The sequence below is a fragment of the Pinus tabuliformis genome, chromosome 1_1 (genome assembly GCF_031772625.1).
Source record: "Pinus tabuliformis cultivar Carrire ecotype Pingquan chromosome 1_1, CPIR1, whole genome shotgun sequence".
Classification (NCBI taxonomy): domain Eukaryota; kingdom Viridiplantae; phylum Streptophyta; class Pinopsida; order Pinales; family Pinaceae; genus Pinus; species Pinus tabuliformis.
Window position 1 is genome coordinate 69,926,840 of NC_142297.1, and position 21,333 is coordinate 69,948,172.

The 21,333-nt window shown below is 40.9% G+C and overlaps 1 non-coding gene and 1 pseudogene across 1 annotated transcript; one reads left to right on the forward strand and one right to left on the reverse strand.

The window, feature by feature from the left end:
* Positions 1-13,621: 13,621 nt before the first annotated feature.
* Positions 13,622-16,308, forward strand: LOC149211620 (25S ribosomal RNA; annotated as a pseudogene).
* A 1,370-nt stretch (positions 16,309-17,678) lies between these two features.
* TRNAN-AUU (transfer RNA asparagine (anticodon AUU)) lies at positions 17,679-17,750 on the reverse strand. Its single transcript has one exon. It is a non-coding gene; the product is annotated as a tRNA-Asn (tRNA).
* Between the last annotated feature and the right edge of the window lie 3,583 nt (positions 17,751-21,333).

Here is a 21,333-nt window from a genome sequence, read left to right on the forward strand (position 1 = left end):
CAGATCTGACGACCTTAATGAATATCACACACCCCTTTGTGACCACGTGTTAGCGTGCGATCACTAAGTGGTTTTCTCCCCGTACCTCCGCCACGCGTCACACATCTTGTGGAATCGCTTGCTCCCGGCTAGTTACCACCCATCCCCAAAAGCGGTGCGATACGAAACCACTTACCGCTTTCCCGCATATGACAAAAACGTCACTTCATTCCCTGCTGACGTCATCTGCCTGAAAACCAAAAACCCCGCCAACCCTTGAATTTGTAAATAAAACAGACAAATGTCATTTTCATCATTTTGTACCGTAAACTTGTGCTCCCATGCAAAGAACGTCGAGGTCAACTGCCCAAGGTTTTCAACTGCCAACTCGCTCAAAAAAACTTGTAGCCGACATAGCCCAGAACCTGTTAGCCACTACCAACACTTGTTATTTCACTATTCATCCCCCGAACACAGGTATTTATCCAAATTCCCAATAAAACCCTGCAAGTTCTCGTTTTCCACTGTAATTCGACAGAAAAAGCCCAAATTCATTGCAATTTAGTCTTTGTTTTCATTATATAAGTTCCCAGACCCTCTGTTTGCCCATTTTTATAGAGAAATGTTGTTTCCATCTGAATCCACAAGAACCAGACATGGAAACCCCTGTGGCCCTAAGTGTTGCACCCTTAAATGCTCCCCACAAAGATTTAGACTATCTGCCTTTGGCAGATAAGGACTTCCAGATAAAAGACCTCATCACTGACAAAAATCACTTGAAAGTCTTTTTCCAAAGCAGAGATAACTACCTAAATGGTTCTGATATCATAGGACTATGGGAATCCAACCTTCCTATGTATTTTCTACCCTCAGTTCGTATTTTCCCAGAAATAATTCATCATTGTCATGCCAATTACGACCCTAATCGCCGAGCAGTCATGTCCCCGAGCCAAACAGTCCTTTTTCCAATAACTGCTGAGTCAATTAATGAAATGTTACAGTTTCATCCCAGTCAAGCCCTGACTCCCCTTTCCATGGGAGATTTACTTGAGAAATCAGTTAAATTATCCCAAGAGGAACTCACTCGCCTCTGTCAAATTTTCATGTCACCAAAGCATCAGCCTAATGGCCCACCTCCTTACATGCAAAATTTCTTCACAGCTATGGGACAACTCATAATTGACATGATATCATCAATAATGGGTTTCAATACTAGTGAATTTGTTGATGAGTTAACCCTAGTACTGTTGTCAATTTTTACTCCTGGACAACCCCCTGCTATCAAATATGACTTTGCCTCCTACATTGCTGACAAGATTCATGACTAGTTCATGAGACTGGAAAATGAAAGAGTTTTCAAGTACTCCACCTTTATATACCATCTTATGCTCTTTTATCAGTCAGACAATTTCCCATTCCCTGTCTTGAAACTTGACACCAGAGGAAATCCAAGGTCTGTAATCTTCTGGTCTGCAGTCTTCCATGATTCCTTTGAAACCCCTTACTCCTATAATGAATTCATTGACCTATTTGTTCACCCAACAACCACCTTGTTGACAGGGGTTTCCCCTCCTAGGATCAATGGTGATATTAAAAAGACCCTTCAACTTTCCAAGCAGTACAAATTGGGAGACTGGTATCTATACCAGAACTTCACAGAATTCAGAATATATGGCTGTGAGCTTGCCCCCTTCAAGTTACCAAAGTATGTTCCAATGTGACTGTTTGCATTGGAATACTATAGGCAGATGTGTAATGCAGATTTGATCCATTTTACTAAAGCACAACTAAGGATCAAACATCAAATAGGCCCTTTTGTCTGCAACAGTAGAGAAGCAGGAGAAGCAGCAGAAAGAATTCTAGAAGACTACCTTAGATTACAAAAGAGTTTTGGTTGGGCCCCATATGACCCTCAGGGCTTTATCTGTGATAGAAGAATGAAGAATAGGTTTTCCCCCTATATGCATCATAGGATCCCAGAAATTGAATAGTTTGCCAATATGGATGAATGGAGAGAGGGGACCTTAGTAGCTGCTGACAGTGAACAGGTTAATATTGAAAATGTAATGAGAGATCTTGAAAAGACTCTTGACTTAGATTCTTTTGGGCAGGTACATGGTAGTTCTCAGAGATCAATATCAGGAATAAGTGCCTCAGCAGCTGGGACCTCAGAAAAGCACTCACAACAGACTAATACACCAGCCACAGAGACCTCCAAGGGCAAAGAAATAGAGACCAGTACACAAGCCACTGAGCAATCTACAATGTCAAAACAACCAGAAACTTCCAAGGAACAGGCCCAAATGCAAACTCCCCCAACTCAAGGCAATGTGGGAGAACCTCCAATTTTGCAGACTCCTCTGAATGAGGAAAGGAATAAGAAAAGAGACAAGGAATTAGCTACCCCTGCCAGTGGACCCTCAGTGCAACCTGGTGCAAAAAGACAAAGGTTAAATCCTCTTTCAGAGGAAGAATTTCTTGAAGAGACTACTGATAGTCAAAGGAAAGAAGGAAAAGATAGTCATCAAACATTCCCAGTAGGTGGAACATCTACTAGCTCACAAAGATAGGAGCTAGAAAGACAACAAAGTGCAGAGGTATCATCTTTTAGACCACCAGGAAAGGACACTTCAGATATCAAGAAGACATTTATGGAAATAAAATCCAGAAATGATCCATTGAGGATTCAGGTTTATAATCAATATTTGAAAATGGCTCCTACTAATCAAAACAGATTGATGTTAGCCTATGACATCAAGGAAGGTAAGATGATAATGAGTTATTTCAAACCTAAAGTGCAACAACCTCAATCAGCAGCAGACTATCTTAGAACCAATTTTGAGGTCATGGAAAAGGATATTCATCCTTTGGATCAAATTGAATTGCACAAACAAACTGGAGAGATGATTTATTCCACCTTGACTGGTAAGGCTATGATGGCCCAAAGGCTGGAAAATTCTTTGAATAACACAACTGCCCAACTACAGCTAGAGAAAGCCTCTTCACAGGCTAAAGACAACAGGATCAAAACATTAGAAGAATTGATCATTGGGTTGGGTCATGATCCCAAATATGTGAAGGCTGCAGAAGCCTTAATAAAAAAGAAGGATGAAGACATTGCTGCTTTGAGAAAGCAACTGAAATTGCCACCTTCAAGACACCCACAAACAGTTGAGGTGATACAACAAAGAACTGAAGAAGAGCTGATGGACTTAGTCTTGAAACTTAATGAGCAGCTAAAGGAAACTGAACAAGAATTGGAGAAATCATTGAAGGATAAGCAGGGAGAGTCAACCTCTCAGCCTCCTAATGTGATTCCAGTAGTTTCCACTGCAGTCCCTTCCACCCTTGGAACAACTCTAGCACCTAATGTTCCAGCAGTCACAGCAGAGGCAGTAACAACAACAACAACAACAGGTACAACACAAGCAGGAATTACAGGTCTTAGCCCAGATGAATTAGTAAAATCAATGGAGGAATTGAAGCTCCAAGTTACAAAGCTACAAAAGGTAAAAGAACAATATGCTACCTTGGAGCAAAGGTATGATCTCTCAAAGATAAATGTTGCAGAAAGGACAAGGGAAATTAAAGGATTAGAATAGAGAGTGAAATCATTAGAAAAGGATCTCACATTTGAGAAACCTTTGACAGAAATTAGGAAAATTCTTTGGGCCAACATCACTCAGTCAATAAATGATGTTTGGCCATCAATCCAAATAATTTTTGAGCAAATTGATTTAGTAAAGGCAGCTCGAGAAGAGGTTCAAAAGACAAGAGCAGAGTTAGGAAATATGCCTGAGGAAGCCACCAGGCTCATACAGTTTTTGAATACCAAGAATAAGTACCAGCTTGAAGAACTGGGCATTCAAGACAGAATAGGAACAATTCTAGAAGTCAAAAGGGTTTTAACTAAAAGGACTCTGATGCAAAATTTAGAAAGAAGATGCCATGACATGCAAGAAGAAATTAATGCTTTCATGAAGAAATTTGATATTTTGCAGAGTAAAGGGTTGCCTAGTCCTTTAGTTATTAATGACAAATTGATGAGGCATATAGACTATGTGGAGAAATTGAATCAATATGCAAGCAACCAGGCAAGTTCATCAACAAGTGCATCAACATCAAAAGCGTTGCCTACAGGCAGAGTTCTCTATGATAGTCTAGAGAACTTATTCTATGTCGAGCATGAAATAAAGCACTTGTTTCCAATTCAACCTACCTTTTTCAGGTACACCGAAACTGATGAGACCCTGAGAAAACTTCAAAGAACTAGAATACCAGAACCACAATGGTGGGAAGAAATGTTAGAAATTTTGTAAATTATCCTTGGTAAAATGTAAATTTTGATTATTTACTACAGTAAGTAATGGTAAAAAGGATAAACAGAGATCAAACAGGTCGAAGAGTATCAGAGCAGGTAAAGAGTATCAGTGAAAACAAGGCAGCCAACACAGAATTACCAAGAAGACAACAACAAGCCAAATCATAGGGCCTGCCTCCAACACACTCACAAGAATAGGAACAACACAACATCATTTTGCCTTTTCTTCTATCTACGAGACCATCTGTCTCTATTTTTCTTGTAACTTATTCATAGTCATCCTAGAATATATCTCACTTTGTTATGAGATATTTTTTGTAAATTTTTTGTATAAATACTCCCTCAATTGGAGTATTGAGGGTGGATTCTTAGACATTGCTGTAATACTGATTATTTTGGAATAAAGTGTTGTTGGACAAAATTTTGTATGGCTAGCTGGATGAAGAATTGATGCAAAGGACTTTTCACAGGATTCATGAGTCAGACACTGGATCAATAAGTCTTCTATATCTCATGTTTTAAAGTTTTCTTGTTTATTATATCAACTATGTTTCATATCTGAATGATAAACGAAAAAGAATAATTCAGAAAGTGCTTGAGTGCAATCTGTTTTCAATCGTTTTTGTTCTTAATGTTTTCCTCTAAACTGGCATAAACAGTGAATTCTTAATTGCTCCTGTTTCCTAGTTTATTCACTTTGATTATTTAGTAAAGAATTCTTAACTGCTCTTTATTGGTAATCATCCAAGTTCCCTCTCTTAAAATATGATGAAGGATTCTTAATTGCCCTTCATCCCTTTTGAGTCCATTCCATCTTTTTAAGTCTTTATTTGTTCCCTGTTTAACTATCTTGCCCTGTGAAACCATCCCTTGTTAAGAAACCAAATCTAGTTAAGCCATCTTCTTTGACTCCATTAGCCCAATGGCCTAAACTACTCAGTTCTACCCCTATGCTATTGAATTTCACCACCAAACACAATCAAAACCCCTAAACTTTCATAACTAGCCTAATATCTTTCAAAACAAAGCTAAAACTTAAAGAGAGAGCCCTCTCTGGGTACAGATTGGCTAGATTCTGTACCTAAAAGTTGGTTTGTGGTTACCTCAGACCCCTTTCCTCTTCCCAACAACTTCAAGGAAAATCTGAGTGATAACATAGTGGCAACTCCACTAGGGAACGAATAGTTTGTTTGTTACTATTGTTTACTTTGTGAACTAAAGACGAAGACTGAAGTTAGCTAGGTAGCCTTTGAACTGCTCTTGCTTTGCAATTTCATATTAAATGAATGCTGCTTCAGTCTATCTCCAGTCTAGTTTATGGATTGAACATCTGGTTTCAAACACTTGACCAGTTCCTCTTGTCAAATAAGTCTTTAAGAAAGTTCAAATCCCATATCTAAAACCTCTTAAAGAAACTATTGAAGTTGTGTTGTTAATCCCATTTAGAGAAAAACCAAAAATACACCTAGAAACCTGGCTTCAGAAAGGACTCATTACACTAGAGCTAATCCTGATCCAAATCCACCACCTGTGTTTGAAAATCCTAATCTGATCCCCAGAATTCTTAGGAGACAGGAAAGCCAAGAAAGTTCTGCTAGTTCTTGGCCCATCTACAGATCAAGATCCTGCCCTGTAAAGTGGATCTACCTTGAGGACGAACCCTTTGATGAGCAATTTGAGACCTCTTTATTTGTAACATTTTCTGACTCTGAGTTAGTTCGCTTGGTTCAAGACCCAGTATTTATTGAAGATTTACAACTTGAAGTTGTTACTTCACATCTTGATAGACATTTGCAGAACTCCATACAATCTGATCTTACCTCTGAAGGATTACCCAACCTTTCTGTAATCACTACTGCCTCTCCAAGTTCATCACCATTTCCTCAGAAATCTCAACCTCAAACTACCCCTTCTACCCCTCCATCCACCACTCCAACACCCATCGTTATCCCAACCCCAGCTGTTGTTTCACCACTACCTACTGCAATGGAAAACATATATACTCCCTTGGTATTACCAGCCAGTCCAGGGGCTATGCCCCAAGACTATCAAAGTAAAATCACTCCATTCGATGAACCTAGTTTAGAGCCCTTCCTGCAAACAGTATCAATGACCTAGAAGCTCTTTATAGACAATTCTTGAACAAATGGGAAAAGAAGAAAGATCCTCTCCAAATCTTATCAGAATATGAAAACCTGTAGAGAGGAGCACAAGAAACTGTGCAAGATTACTGCACTAGGTTCAATAATTTTTACAATGCTATCCCTCAAAACCTCAGACCTCCTCCAAATTTAGCATTAATCAAATTCCCTGATGGATTTGATTCTGTCATGGCATACCAGCTTAGGGAAAGAGCTCCTTGAACTTTAGAAAATATGAAAAGTATAGCTGTCAGTGTTGAAGCCAACCTGATATCTAAACGAGCCAAGGCCAGAAGTGAAAGGAGGATACCATTGAAAGAAGAACCCTCAGCCTTTGAACAGAAATTGGATGCTATTATTAAAGGGATGGATAGGCTAGGAGATAGAGTAGAAACAATTGAAAGGAAATCCCCTTGGGATGGTCAGCCGACCAATATTGGAAGAAATCCAAATTTCAGGAAAAATCAAAACCAGAACACTGGAAAGACTGGTCCTAACCAAAACATTAGGCCCCCATTCCAGGAAAATTATGCTGAAGCCTCAAATTCTGATGAACCAATAGAAGATACTCAAATAAACTTGATGGGACTCAATAATGAACAACAAGTTTTCTTGACCCAAGAGGATCAAGAAGCTCATATTCTCAAACAATTCCAAACTCAGTCAGGTGAATCATTTGACTTCAGGGAGGGATATGATACAACCATTTATGAAGTCCACAAACAATATAATCTGAGGAGCAGAAGAATTGATGTCCCTGAAACCAACAAACAGAAAGCTACAAAACAGCCCATCAAAGGTAAGACCAATACTACACCTGTACATATTCTTTCTAGATCAGATCCTAATCCTGCTAATCCAATTATTGAAGATGTATCCGATAATCAACCTAATAACAGACAATTCTCCACTTCTCTTCCTCCCCTCAGTGCAGCCTGGTGCAAAAAGACAAAGGTTAAATCCTCTTTCAGAGGAAGAATTTCTTGAAGAGACTACTGATAGTCAAAGGAAATAAGGAAAAGATAGTCATCAAACATTCCCAGTAGGTGGAACATCTACTAGCTCATAGAGCCAGGAGCTAGAAAGACAAAAAAGTGCAGAGGTATCATCTTTCAGACCACCAGTAAAGGACACTTCAGATATCAAGAAGCAATTTATGGAAATAAAATCCAGAAATGATCCATTGAGGACTCAGTTTTATAATCAATATTTGAAAATGGCTCCTACTAATCAAAACAGATTGATGTCAGCCTATGACATCAAGGAAGGTAAGATGATAATGAGTTATTTCAAACCTAAAGTGCAATAGCCTCAATCAGTAGCAGACTATCTTAGAACCAATTTTGAGGTCATGGCAAAGGATATTCATCCTTTGGATCAAATTGAATTGCACAAACAAACTGGAGAGATGATTTATTCCACCTTGACTGGTAAGGCTATGATGGCCCAAAGGCTGGAAAATTCTTTGAATAACACAACTGCCCAACTACAACTGGAGAAAGCCTCTTCATAGGCTAAAGACAACAGGATCAAAACATTAGAAGAATTGATCATTGGGTTGGGTCATGATCCCAAAGATGTGAAGGCTGCAGAAGCCTTAATAAAAAAGAAGGATGAAGACATTGCTACTTTGAGAAAGCAACTGAAATTTCCACCTTCAAGACACCCACAAACAACTGAGGTGATACAACAAAGAATTGAAGAAGAGCTGATGGACTTAGTCCTGAAACTTAATGAGCAGCTAAAGGAAACTGAACAAGAATTGGAGAAATCATTGAAGGATAAGCATGGAGAGTCGACCTCTCAGCCTCCTAATGTGATTCCAGTAGTTTCCACTGCAGTCCCTTCCACCCTTGGAACAGCTCTAGCACCTAATGTTCCAGCAGTCACAACAGAGGCAGTAACAACAACAAAAACAATAGGTATAACACAAGCAGGAATTACAGGTCTTAGCCCAGATGAATTAGTAAAATCAATGGAGGAATTGAAGCTCCAAGTTACAGAGCTGCAAAAGGTAAAAGAACAATATGCTACCTTAGAGCAAAGGTACGATCTATCAAAGATAAATGCTGCAGAAAGGAAAAGGGAAATTAAAGGATTAGAACAGAGAGTGAAATCATTAGAAAAGGACCTCACGTTTGAGAAACCTTTGATAGAAATTAGGAAAATTCTTTGGGCCAACATCACTCAGTCAATAAATGCTGTTTGGCCATCAATCCAAATAAATTTTGAGGAAATTGATTTAGTAAAGGCAGCTCGAGAAGAGGTTCAAAAGACAAGAGCAGAGTTAGGAAATATGCCTGAGGAAGCCACCAGGCTCATACAGTTTTTGAATACCAAGAATAAGTACCAGCTTGAAGAACTGGGCATTCAAGACAAAATAGGAACAATTCTAGAAGTCAAAAGGGTTTTAACTAAAAGGACTCTGATGCAAAATTTAGAAAGAAGATGCCATGACATGCAGGAAGAAATTAATGCTTTCATGAAGAAATTTGATATTTTGCAGAGTAAAGGGTTGCCTAGTCCTTTAGTTATTAATGAAAAATTGATGAGGCATATAGACTATGTGGAGAAATTGAATCAATATGCAAGCAACCAGGCAAGTTCATCAACAAGTGCATCAACATCAAAAGCGTTGCCTACAAGCAGAGTTCTCTATGACAGTCTAGATAAATTATTCTATGTCGAGCATGAATTAAAGCACTTGTTTCCAATTCAGCTTACCTTTTTCAAGTACACCGAAACTGATGAGACCCTGAGAAAACTTCAAAGAACCAGAATACCAGAACCACAATGGTGGGAAGAAATGTTAGAAATTTTGTAAATTATCCTTGGTAAAATGTAAATTTTGATTATTTACTACAGTAAGTAATGGTAAAAAGGATAAACAGAGATCAAACAGGTCGAAGATTATCAGAGCAGGTAAAGAGTATCAGTGAAAACATGGCAGCCAACACAGAATTACCAAGAAGACAACAACAATCCAAATCATAGGGCCTGGCTCCAGCACACTCACAAGAATAGGAACAACACAACATCATTTTGCCTTTTCTTCTATCTACGAGACCATCTGTCTCTATTTTTCTTGTAACTTATTCATAGTCATCCTAGAATATATCTCACTTTGTTATGAGATATTTTTTGTAATTTTTTTTTTATAAATACTCCCTCAATTGGAGTATTGAGGGTGGATTCTCAGACATTGCTGTAATACTGATTATCTTGGAATAAAGTGTTGTTGGACAAAATTTTGTATGGCTAGCTGGATGAAGAATTGATGCAAAGGACTTTTCACAAGATTCATGAGTCAGACACCGGATCAATAAGTCTTCTATATCTCATGTTTTAAAGTTTTCTTGTTTATTATATCAACTATGTTTCATATCTGAATGATAAATGAAAAAGAATAATTTAGAAAGTGCTTGAGTGCAATCTGTTTTCAATCGTTTTTGTTCTTAATGTTTTCCTCTAAATTGGCATAAACAGTGAATTCTTAATTGCTCCTGTTTCCTAGTTTATTCACTTTGATTATTTAGTAAAGAATTCTTAACTGCTCTTTATTGGTAATCATCCAAGTTCCCTCTCTTAAAATATGATGAAAGATTCTTAATTGCCCTTCATCCCTTTTGAGTCCATTCCATCTTTTTAAGTCTTTATTTGTTCCCTGTTTAACTATCTTTCCCTATGAACCCATCCCTTGTTAAGAAACCAAATCCAGTTAAGCCATCTTCTTTGACTCCATTAGCCTAATGGCCTAAACTACTCAGTCCTACCCCTCTGCTATTGAATTTCACCACCAAACACAATCAAAACCCTAAACTTTCATAACTAGCCTAATATCTTTCAAAAAAAAGCTAAAACTTAAAGAGAGAGCCCTCTCCGGGTACAAATTGGCTAGATTCTGTACCTAAAAGTTGGTTTGTGGTTACCTCGGACCCCTTTCCTCTTCCCAACAACTTCAAGGAAAATCTGAGTGATAATAGGATGAACATTACCCTGTACATATTCAGGTGCATGACACACATTGGTACTCCAGTGCATTTCTCCTTGTAAGTCAGAATATATATTTTTGTGAACTTTTTCCTTGAAGGAAGATGTTCTAGCATGAACCTAGGCAATAAGCAGTTCCGATTACACATATTGATCATTTTGAACCAAAAGCAAACTTTGTTGCGGAATGGTTAAGTTCTGTACTTGATCCTGACCATCAATAGTAATGGATAAGTTATTATGACATAGATAAGCAGGATTTCCATTACGTGTATGTGTGGGATAAACCAAATTTTCATTGAATTCAATCTTTCCATTAAAAGGGGCTCGTATATGTTCTGCAATATCACCAGTAAATACCCCTCCGGTATGAAAATTCCTTAATGTTAGTTGAATTCCTAGTTCTCCAATGGATTGGCCCGCAATAATACCTACTGCTTCTCCTAATTCAATCAAGTGACTGTGAGTATTACTCCGACCATAACATAATTGACAAATCCGAGATATACTCTTGCAAGTAAAGGGGGTTCGTATATATATTGGTTGTGTTTGAAGGTTTATTAATTGATTGGAAAGTCCAACTCCAATATCCTGATTGCACGTGGTAATGCATCTCCTATTTATATATACATCGTCTGCTAGCACACAGCCAATAAGTATTTGTGTTCGTACAACAATTTCATTATGTCCCTCTCTCGACCTCAAATGGGACTTACGAAAATACCTTGGATAGTGCCACAATCTGTTCTACGTACTACAATGTGTTGAAATACTTCAACGAGTATACATGTGAGGTATCCAGCATCTGCTGTTCGTAAAATAGTATCCACAACTCCTTTACGAGCCCCATAACAGGAAATAATATATTCCGTTAAAGACAACCCTTCATGTTAATTTCGTCGAATGGGTAGATCAATGATTTGTCCTTGGTGTTGGTGTAGGGGCAGGTCTCCATACCCAGAGGCCTACATGATGGGCTATTAGCTCAGTGGTAGAGCACGCCCCTGATAATCCCGTCGTTGTGCCTGGGCTGTGAAGGCTCTCAGTCACATGGATAGTTCAGTGTGCTCATCATCACCTGACTGAGAGATGTGGATCATCCAAGGCACATTAGCATGGCGTACTCCTCTTGTTTGTTTGAACCAGGGTTTGGAACTGAACTTATCCTCAGGAGGATAGATGGGGCGATTCAGGTGAGATTGAATACAGATCAAAATTTCTATTCATTTGTGGATCTGGGCGGTCCGAGAGTGCTAGTGGTTATCCACCTCGGATCCCCTCTTCTCGAGAATCCATACATCCCTTATCAGTGTATGGATGGCTATCTCTCGGGAATAGGTTGAACTTCAACCTAGATGTCGAAAATAGAGCACCTAACAACGCATCTTCACAGACCAAGAAATATGAGATCACCCTTTTCATTCTAGGTAGGGTGATGGAGGGATCATACCATTTGAGCCTTTTCATGCTTTTGCTGGAGGTCCATAGGAAACAACAATCGATAGGATCTCCTCATTATTCCCTAAAGGAATAACGTGAAATGAAATTCTATCAATTCATTTTCCGTAGGGCCCAGTAGATTGGATCTAGTCATAAGTATTCTACCCCCCACTACGAACAACCCTTGGATCAACGTCTTTATCGATCTCCTCAAATGGGAGCAGAGTAGGTTCGAAAAAGGATCTTGGAGTGTCTCGGGGTTGGGCCAGGAGGGTCTTTCAACATCTCCTTTTATCATCAAAAGTGATTTCCATTTGCTCGCCATTGGCTCGATGGGAAATTAAAAAAAAGGGGAACAAGCACACTTGGAGAGCGCAGTACAATGGAGAGGAAGTTGTATGCTGCGTTCGGGAAGGTTGAACCACTCTTGAAAAAGAATCTATTGATTCTCTTCCAATTAGTTGATTGGATAGTATCGCAGGTGCGAGGATTTACTTCACAAGCGAGGTCTCTGGTTCAAGTCCAGGATAGCCTAGCTGCGCTAAGGAAAATCGTAGGAAGAAAAAGCAAAAGCATCTTATTATTTTTTTTCATGTATGGACCACTTGGTCCAAGTACGGGGGATATAGATCAGTTGGTAGAGCTCTGCTCTTGGAATTGGGTCGTTGCAATTATGAGTTGGATGTCTAATCGTCTAGGTGGTAATGATAGTATCTTTTACTCGAACCGGTGGCCTACTTTTTCTCAGTAATGGGGAATAGAACCGAAACATGCCACTGAAAAACTCTACAGAGACAAAGAAAGATGGGCTGTCAAGAACGTAGAGAATGTAGAGTGGGTAGTTGGTTAGATATAATATAGATCGTACATGGGCAATAGTTGGAGTCGGCGGCTCTCCTAGGGTTACTTCATCTGGGATCCCTGAGGAAGAGGATCAAGTTGGCCCTTGCGAACAACTTGATGTACTATCTCCCTTCAACCCTTTGAGAAAAATGTTGTAAAAGGAAAAGCCATGCCATGGACCAACCCCATCGTCTCCACCCCGTAGGAACTACGAGATCACCCCAAGGGTGCCAAAGACATCCAGGGGTCACAGATCGACCATATACCCATAGTGGAGAACGCATTAGTTGTCTTCTCTAGTTAGACAGGAAGGGTCAGAGAAGGGCAATCATTCTTAGGACCAAAGAGTGGGGTGGAAAAAGGGGAGAGCTCTTTGTTCCTGGTTCTCTTGTAGTTGGATAACCCAGAACTACAAGAATCGCTAAAATTGGATTTCAACTCAGCACCTGTTTGGAAGAGTTTCTCTTTGGAGAGCATAGTACGATGAAAGTTGTGAGCTGTGTTCAAGGGGGAGTTATTTTCTATCGTTGGCCTCTATGGTAGAATCCAGTAGGGGAGGCCTGAGAGACGGTGGTTTATCCTGTGGCGGATGTCAGCGGTTCGAGTTCGCTTATCTCCAGCCCGTGATCCTAAATGGTAAATGGTATATGATACCATGATATTATTAAGATTCAGTAATTTTATTTATGATTTCTCATTCATGGACGTTGATACTATTTTTCCATTTGGTAGCACCTTAGGATGGCATAGCCTTGAATGATGAGGTTCAAATGAGGAAGGGCTTACGGTGAATACCTAGGCACCTAGAGACGAGGAAGGGCGTGGTAAGCGATGAAATGCTTCGGGGAGTTGAAAATTAGCATAGATCCGGAGATTCCCGAATAGGTTAACCTTTTTCACTACTGCTAAATCCATGGGTAGGCAAGAGACAACCTGGTGAACTGAAACATCTTAGTAGCTAGAGGAATAGAAAGCAAAAGCAATTCCCGTAGTAGCGACGAGCGAAATGGGAGCAACCTAAACCATGAAAACCGGGTTGTGGGAGAGCACAATATAAGCTCTATGCTGCTAGGTGAAGCGGTTGAGTCCTGCACCCTAGATGGTGAGAGTCCAGTAGTTGAAAGCATCATTTGCTTATGCTTTAACCTGAGTAGCATGGGGCACATGGAATCCCATGTGAATTAGCAAGGACCACCTTACAAGGCTAAATACTCCTGGGTGACCGATAGCGAAGTAGTACCGTGAGGGAAAGGTGAAAAGAACCCCCATCGGGGAGTGAAATAGAACATGAAACCATAAGCTCCCACGTAGTGGGATGAAAATTAGATCTATGACCGCATGCCTGTTGAAGAATGAGTCAACAAATTATAAGTAGTGGCTTGGTTAAGGGAACCCACCGGAGCCGTAGCGAGAGTGAGTCTTCATGGGGCAATTGCCACTGCTTATGGACCCGAACCTGGGTGATCTATCCATGACCAGGATGAAGCTTGGGTGAAACTAAGTGGAGGTCTGAACTGACTGATGTTGAAAAATCAGCAGATGAGTTGTTGTTAGGGGTGAAATGCCACTCGAACCCAGAGCTAGCTGGTTCTCCCCAAAATGCGTTGAGGTGCAGAAGTTGGGTGGACCATCTAGGGGTAAAGCACTGTTTCGGTACGGGTTGCGAGAGTAGTACCAAATCGAGGCAAACTCTGAATACTAGATTACCCCAATAATAGGGGGTAAGGGTCAACCAGTGAGACGATGTGGGATAAGCTTCATCATCGAGAGGGGAACAACCTAGATCACCAGCTAAGGCCTCTAAATGACCGCTCAGTGATGAAGGAAGTACGAGTGCAAAGATAGCCAAGAGGTTTGCCTAGAAGCGCCCAACCTTGAAAGAGTGCGTAATGGCTCACTGATCGAGTGCTCATGCACTGAAGATGAACGAGACTAAGCGATTTGCTGAAGCTATGGGATGTAAAAACACATTGTTAGGGGAGTGTTACGCCTCAGAGGGAAGTACCGACACGAGCAGGTTTGGACGAAGTAGAAGCGAGAATGTTGTCTTGAGTAACACAAACATTGGTGAGAATCCAATGCCCTGAAAACCTAAGGGTTTCTTCGCAAGGTTCATCCACGGAGGGTGAGTTAGGGCCTAAGATTAGGCTGAAAGGCATAGTCGATGGATAACAGGTGAATATTCCTATACTACCCCTTGTTGGTCTTGAGGGACATAGGAGGCTAGGTTAGCCAAAAGATGGTTATCGGTTCAAGGACGCAAGGTTACCCTTTTCAGGATAAGAAGGGGTAGAGAAAATGCCTCGAGCCAAAGTTCGAGTACTAAGCACTACAACACTAAAGTAACCCATGCCATAATCCCAGGAAAATCCCAAACAACCTTCAACAAATGGGCACCTGTACCCGAAACCAACACAGGTAGGTAGGTAGAGAATACCTAGGGGCACGAGACAACTCTCTCTAAGGAACTCGACAAAATAGCTCCGTAACTTTGGGAGAAGGGGTGCCTCCTTAGGAGGTCGCAGTGACTAGGCCCGGGTGACTGTTTACCAAAAATACAGGTCTCCGCAAAGTCGTAAGACCATTTATGGGGGCTGATGCCTGCCCAGTGCCGGAAGGTTAAGGAAGTTCGTGACCTAATGACGGGGAAGCCAATGTTCGAAGCCCTGGTGAACGACGACCGTAACTATAATGGTCCTAAGGTAGCGAAATTCCTTGTGGGGTAAGTTCTGAACCAGACGAAAGGCGTAACAATCTGGGCACTGTCTCGGAGAGAGACTCGTTGAAATATACATGTCTGTGAAGATGCGGACTACCTGCTCCTGGACAGAAAGACCTTATGAAGCTTTATTATTCCCTGGGATTTTCTTTGGGTTCTTCTTGTGCAGCTTAGGTGGAGGGCGAAGAAGGCCCCCTTCCGGGGGGGCTTGTGCCACCAGTGAGATACCACTCTGTAAAAGCTAGAATTCTAACCTTGCTTCAGGACCTATGGGCCAAGGGATAGTCTTAGGTAGACAGTTTCTATGGGGGGTAGGCCTCCCAAAAGGTAATCGAGGCGTACAAAGGTTTCCTCGGGCTGGATGGAAATCGACCCTCGAGTGCAAAGGCAGAAGGGATCTTGACTGAAAGACCCGCCTATCGAGCAGGGACAAAAGTCGCCTTAGTGATCTGACGGTGCTGAGTGGAAGGGCCGTCGCTCAATAGATAAAAGTTACTCTAGGGATAACAGGCTGATCTTCCCCAAGAGTTCACATCGACGGGAAGGTTTGGCACCTTGATGTCAGCTCTTCACCACCTGGGGAGGTAGTATGTTCCAAGGGTTGGTCTGTTCACCCATTAAAGCGGTACGTGAGCTGGGTTTAGAACGTCATGAGACAGTTCGGTTCATATCCAGTGCGGGCGTTAGAGCATTGAGAGGACCTTTGCCTAGTACGAGAGGACCAGGAAGGACGCACCTCTGGTGTAACAGTTATCGTGCCCACAATAGACGCTGGGTAGCCAAGTGCAGAGCAGATAACTATTGAAAGCATATAAGTAGAAAGCCCACCCCAAGATGAGTGCTCTCCTATTCTTACTTCCCTGAGAGACCCTAGTCGCGAACACGGCTGGGACAATGACGGGTTCTCTGTCCTTGCAGGGGATGGAGCGAAAAAAGTATTGAGAATCCAAGATAAGCTCATGGCGAGAGATAGGTGTCAAGTGGAAGTGCAGTGATGTATGCAGCTGAGGCATCCTAATAGACCGAGAGATTTGAACCTTGTTCCTACATGACCCGATTGATTTGATCAGGTACTAGCCATCTATTCTTTTCTTTGTTCAATTGTTTGACAACATGAAACTATGAAACCAAAAGCTCTGCCCTCCCTCTCCATTGGATAGAAGGGCAGAGGAGGGTTCTCTATCTGGCCCTAATCCTCTTCAGCATTGGGGCCTCACAATCATTAGCCATATGCCCTTCCTGGTTCATGGTTTGAAATTCTGGTGTCCCAGGCGTAGAGGAACCACACCAACCCATACCGAACTTGGTGGTTAAAATCTACTGTGGTGAAAATACTGTAGGGGAAGCCTGCGGGAAAATAGCTCGGTGCGAGGATGATAAAAATCTTAATGCCTCTTCTTCTCATTAGAAAGTCTTCTTCTTTGAAACCCATTTCTTACATATTTTCTTTCCCACTCCACACTTTACTTTTATTTGAAATGCAATACCTGCACACGCTCATAGCGATAAATTTGCTTCTGCATCCTCTTACTTCGAAGAGAGGAATCCCTTCCTTTTGGGAGGGACTCCTGGGAATGAATCCAACAAAGACGGTCCTGTAGCTTATAGGATTAGAGCACGTGGCTACGAACCACGATGTCGGGGGTTCGAATCCCTCCTCACCCACCTCGAAAGGGGCCAAAAGGGAGGCCTTTTGGGGGTAGGGAGATTATGATTGGGATAGCAGATGCAAAGCAATGGAACTTAGTCTGCACAAAGGGTCATTTATCGAAAATGATACCTGGTACGTTTGAGAGTAACCAGCATATTTGTGTCTGACCTCCTATAAATATTTCTCATTATTAGATTTAGATTAGGGTTATAGAACGAGAGATTCTTCCAAATTCGAGGGAAAATATGAGGGAAAATAGATTGACAACATGCAGGGATCCAATTCTGACTTCCAGGAAACGAACTTATAGTTCTAATAGCTGGTAACGCGTCAAGTGACTAGTAATGGGTCGAGCGAATAGAGGCCTCTTCATCTTCATCTCTAGAAATGTCATCACATCAGGAGAAAAATGGATTTGTTTCTTCGAAATTTTCAGTATTTCAAAGAGACCGTGTTTTCCATTTTTCTTTCCCGAACGACCAGGATCCTTCTTGATCCTGTGGCGATTGTGCATTCATATATTATGAACAAGGACAGGTAATGTTTGACTTACTCCTAATGGTAAAAACGAGCTCTATTTTGAATAAAATGGATCTCCCCAAGTAGGATTCGAACCTACGACCAATCAGTCAATAACCGACCGCTCTACCAATGAACTACTGAGGAACAACGGAGGGTTCCCATATACGAGCAAGATTCTTGTTCTTTGGACCGACCCATGATCATCAGTGTATAAATGTGAAATCAATAAGGTTTTTTCTCAACTCTTGGTGTTTTAAGGAAAACTAGTGTCGATTCAAACTGCCAGTCCCACTAAGACGGGTAGCTATCTTAGAAACAAACAATGAAAGCTTTTCAAGAGTTCGTTTAAGTGTGATAGATGGAAGAGAAGAAGAGAGGACCAACCTGGATCTTCCACTTTGATCCTAGCTTGATTTCTCCTTTCCTTGATAGAATTTTCCACTCCTCTCCTACTTGTCCCGCTTCAAAGAGTACCTGTAGATTCAAAGTAATAGCAAACTATCAAAGCTTCTCTATCTAAAACATCATAAACAATGCAGAATCAAAAACACATTGACCATACAATTGCATTCATAAACAATAAGATTCACAAATACAAGATCATATGGAGGAAAACTCAAAGAACTTAATTAATAGTAATGTAAGAGAGAATTACAACCCAGCTGTCTCATCCAGCATCATCCTCCCAGTTGTAGAAGCCCTCTTCATCTCATGAACAAGCAAATCACCCAACAATGCAATGTCTCTTCTCAGAAAACCAACAACACTTCCTTACAAAATACAAAATTCCAGCCTTCAGATCTCTCAGATGAGGGATCCATTTATAGATGTCTTGCAAGGGTGTGAGTCAGCTCTGGGTTTTTTATTAGTGTCATTCCACTAATAGTTCTTGGTTCCATTTGGAGATTTCATGATCTCTTACTCATCCTTGGGAAAATTCAGAGAGGCAAGTGTCACAGGAGAAGTTTCTGGAAGATTCCATGATCATCCACCTTGCAAACTATCTCTGCCATTTGTCTATTCTCGCTCATCGCACCCCACAGAAGGCCATTTGAGTATGCATCGCACCTGGCCAATTAGGCAGTCAGTATGCATCGCACCTTGCCCATGGAGCAGTCTGTATGGTCCAGTTTTGGCCAGTTTTGAGTAGTTTTTCAGGTGGAACTTCTGGGAAATGATGTAATCAGTTGACCATGATCCTTTAGGGTGTGAAACAACACTTTTAGGGACTTAAGGAGCCCTTAGTATATGGACATATGAGTTTGGGGTTGCAGTTCCCAAATATGTCTATAATAACTGCCCCCTAAAGCATGAGGTCGTAAATCTTCTGATGTCGGGTGAAATGCTTTATTCATGAGGGTCCAAGGTATTCGAATTGGAAGGTGACCTGTATAAGATACAATACAATACATCATCATCATATTATTTTCATGATCTAGCTGAGGCGGGCATTCCCATGCTCAACTATATAAATTCATTTTCATGTACATAGGACAAACAATCGTCTGCTGTTGCAGACTTGTGATTCTTCGCATGAAGAGTCATCTTCTCTGGCTTAGATGAACATCTGTGCAGCTTCTGTGTACAATTGATGTCTTTATTTTCCTGAATATATCACAGCCCGGATGGATGAAACTAGATCTGGGGTCTTCAAAACTCATCCAATCTTCGCCCGACGTACAAGTCGATCCATGTGAAAAGATGTTCTGAAGTCGAACATGGAAAGACATCGCCTGATTACTAGCCAATGATGTAAGCTGTTAACAGACGTGAGAGGAGTCACCGATAATGATAATGATCCTCAAGGTACTACAGTACAATTCACGTGGTGTGAATATATGAGCCGATGTCGAACACCACGCAAAGTCTTTTGGTCGAAGATCATTGATGTAAACCTGTCGTCGGAAGTGAGAAACTTGCCATTGAGGAATGCAAGCTTCAAAGTACTGAAGGGGTTGTTTCTAAGTCAACCTCTTGGATAATGAGCTGATGTCGACAAGAAGTGACCTGTTGTAGGAGGGCCTTGATGTATCCCACATCTACGATGCGAAACGGAGCAAATGATTTTTGTGGAGGTGAAAACGATCTGATGATATGAGGTTCAGGAATGGTGGTGATGAAAAATGAAACGTGGATGTAATGCAGTGAATGAGGCGTTTGCTGGATGATGAATTCTTTGAATTACTTCTCTCGAACATATTGGCGACACCGATATGGACTGGTAGTGTTAACCCCATGGATGGCATGGCAGACCAATGGTGACGGTGAATGGAAAAACCCAACCCAACTCAATCACGGTGATGGAGTGAAAGTGTCATGTTCAAGAGCGACTTGCTACCAATAGAGTTCTTCTAGTTTTCTTCCCATTTTTCCCCAGTCATTGCTGACCAGTACCTCTTTATTTTTGACAAGCTTGAGGAGGATAACATATGCTTGGTCTATAATTCAAGAAAACTTGTCGCTTTGTGTTTAGCGAGCCTAGCGTCAATGAGACTCGTTCTTGTCTGGGTGGACAAGTTTGTCGCTATTGTTTTAACGAGTTTAACGACAAAGATAACTCAGTCCTTTTCTTGTTTAGAGAGTCTGAAAATAGACGAAAGGAGACTCCAATAGTCCTTTTTCGTGGCATAATCCCTTAAATCCGAAAAAGTGTAAAATAATACGAAAGGGATGACTTTTCGATAGTTTTAACGAGCCGACAAAGACAAGCGTTCAATATTTTTGTTTAATAACCCATCAAGTCCAAAAATATTAAAATATATGAGAGGGATAGCGTTCCCCTTACTTTAACGAGTTGAGAAGGCTAATAGCTCGACAATCTTTTTATATTTAACGAGTCTAAAAAGAGTTTAAAAGAGGTTCGTTTTTGAGGAGCGAGTGATATTTCTGGGTAGCAGCTGGTTCCAGGTAAGTTTGGAACTTCTCAAAACATGGCAGTGTGAAGAGGGTGGCAATCAGAATCACTCGTCGCAGATGTTCCTCAAAAGGGTAAACAATCAAGTGGAAGCATATGGTCAGCCGAATGAAATGGAGGTGACGGAAGGAACACAACCAAAATTCAAGAAGGGCTGATAGCAAAGCGATCACAAAGGTTATTTACCAGAGGTGGGTTTATTTTTTTTAAATGAGCTTGAACCATGTGCCAACATGTGCTCAGTGTAGGTTGATTTTTTAACGAGCTTGAACTTTGTGGGAACATTGCTCTTTGATATTGGTCAATGATATTTAGTTTACTATTTAACACATTAGATTATTTTCTCGGTCATTCAACTTGCTCAATTTCTCCATCAAATTTATTAGAAATACACATATATATTCTTGAAAAATGAATTAAAAACTAGAAGTACGTGAATAGTAACATAAAAAGTAGTTTTACCCCTCATTTTTACCATTTCATTTCAAATTTGGGGTTTGGAGCTCTAGAGTGGTTTTCTGCCTAAAACTTCATAAGCTGATTTCGAGAGATCCGGTGGACTATTCTCCGCACCGTCAGGACCAGGTAGGAGCTAACCCTAAGCTCTTCATTTTCATTCCATCCTTTTCTGTTTTTGAGCAAGTTTTCCCCTTTTCTAAGCCCCTGGGGTTTGAAGAAATCATTCTCCCATCATCGCACCTACCCTATATCAAAAGGTGCGATGCATACTGAGTTGTGCACTGGCCAATCAGTATGCATCTCACCTAGTCCAAAGGCAGGGTGCGATGGCGCAGAAGGGAAACTTTGCACAGT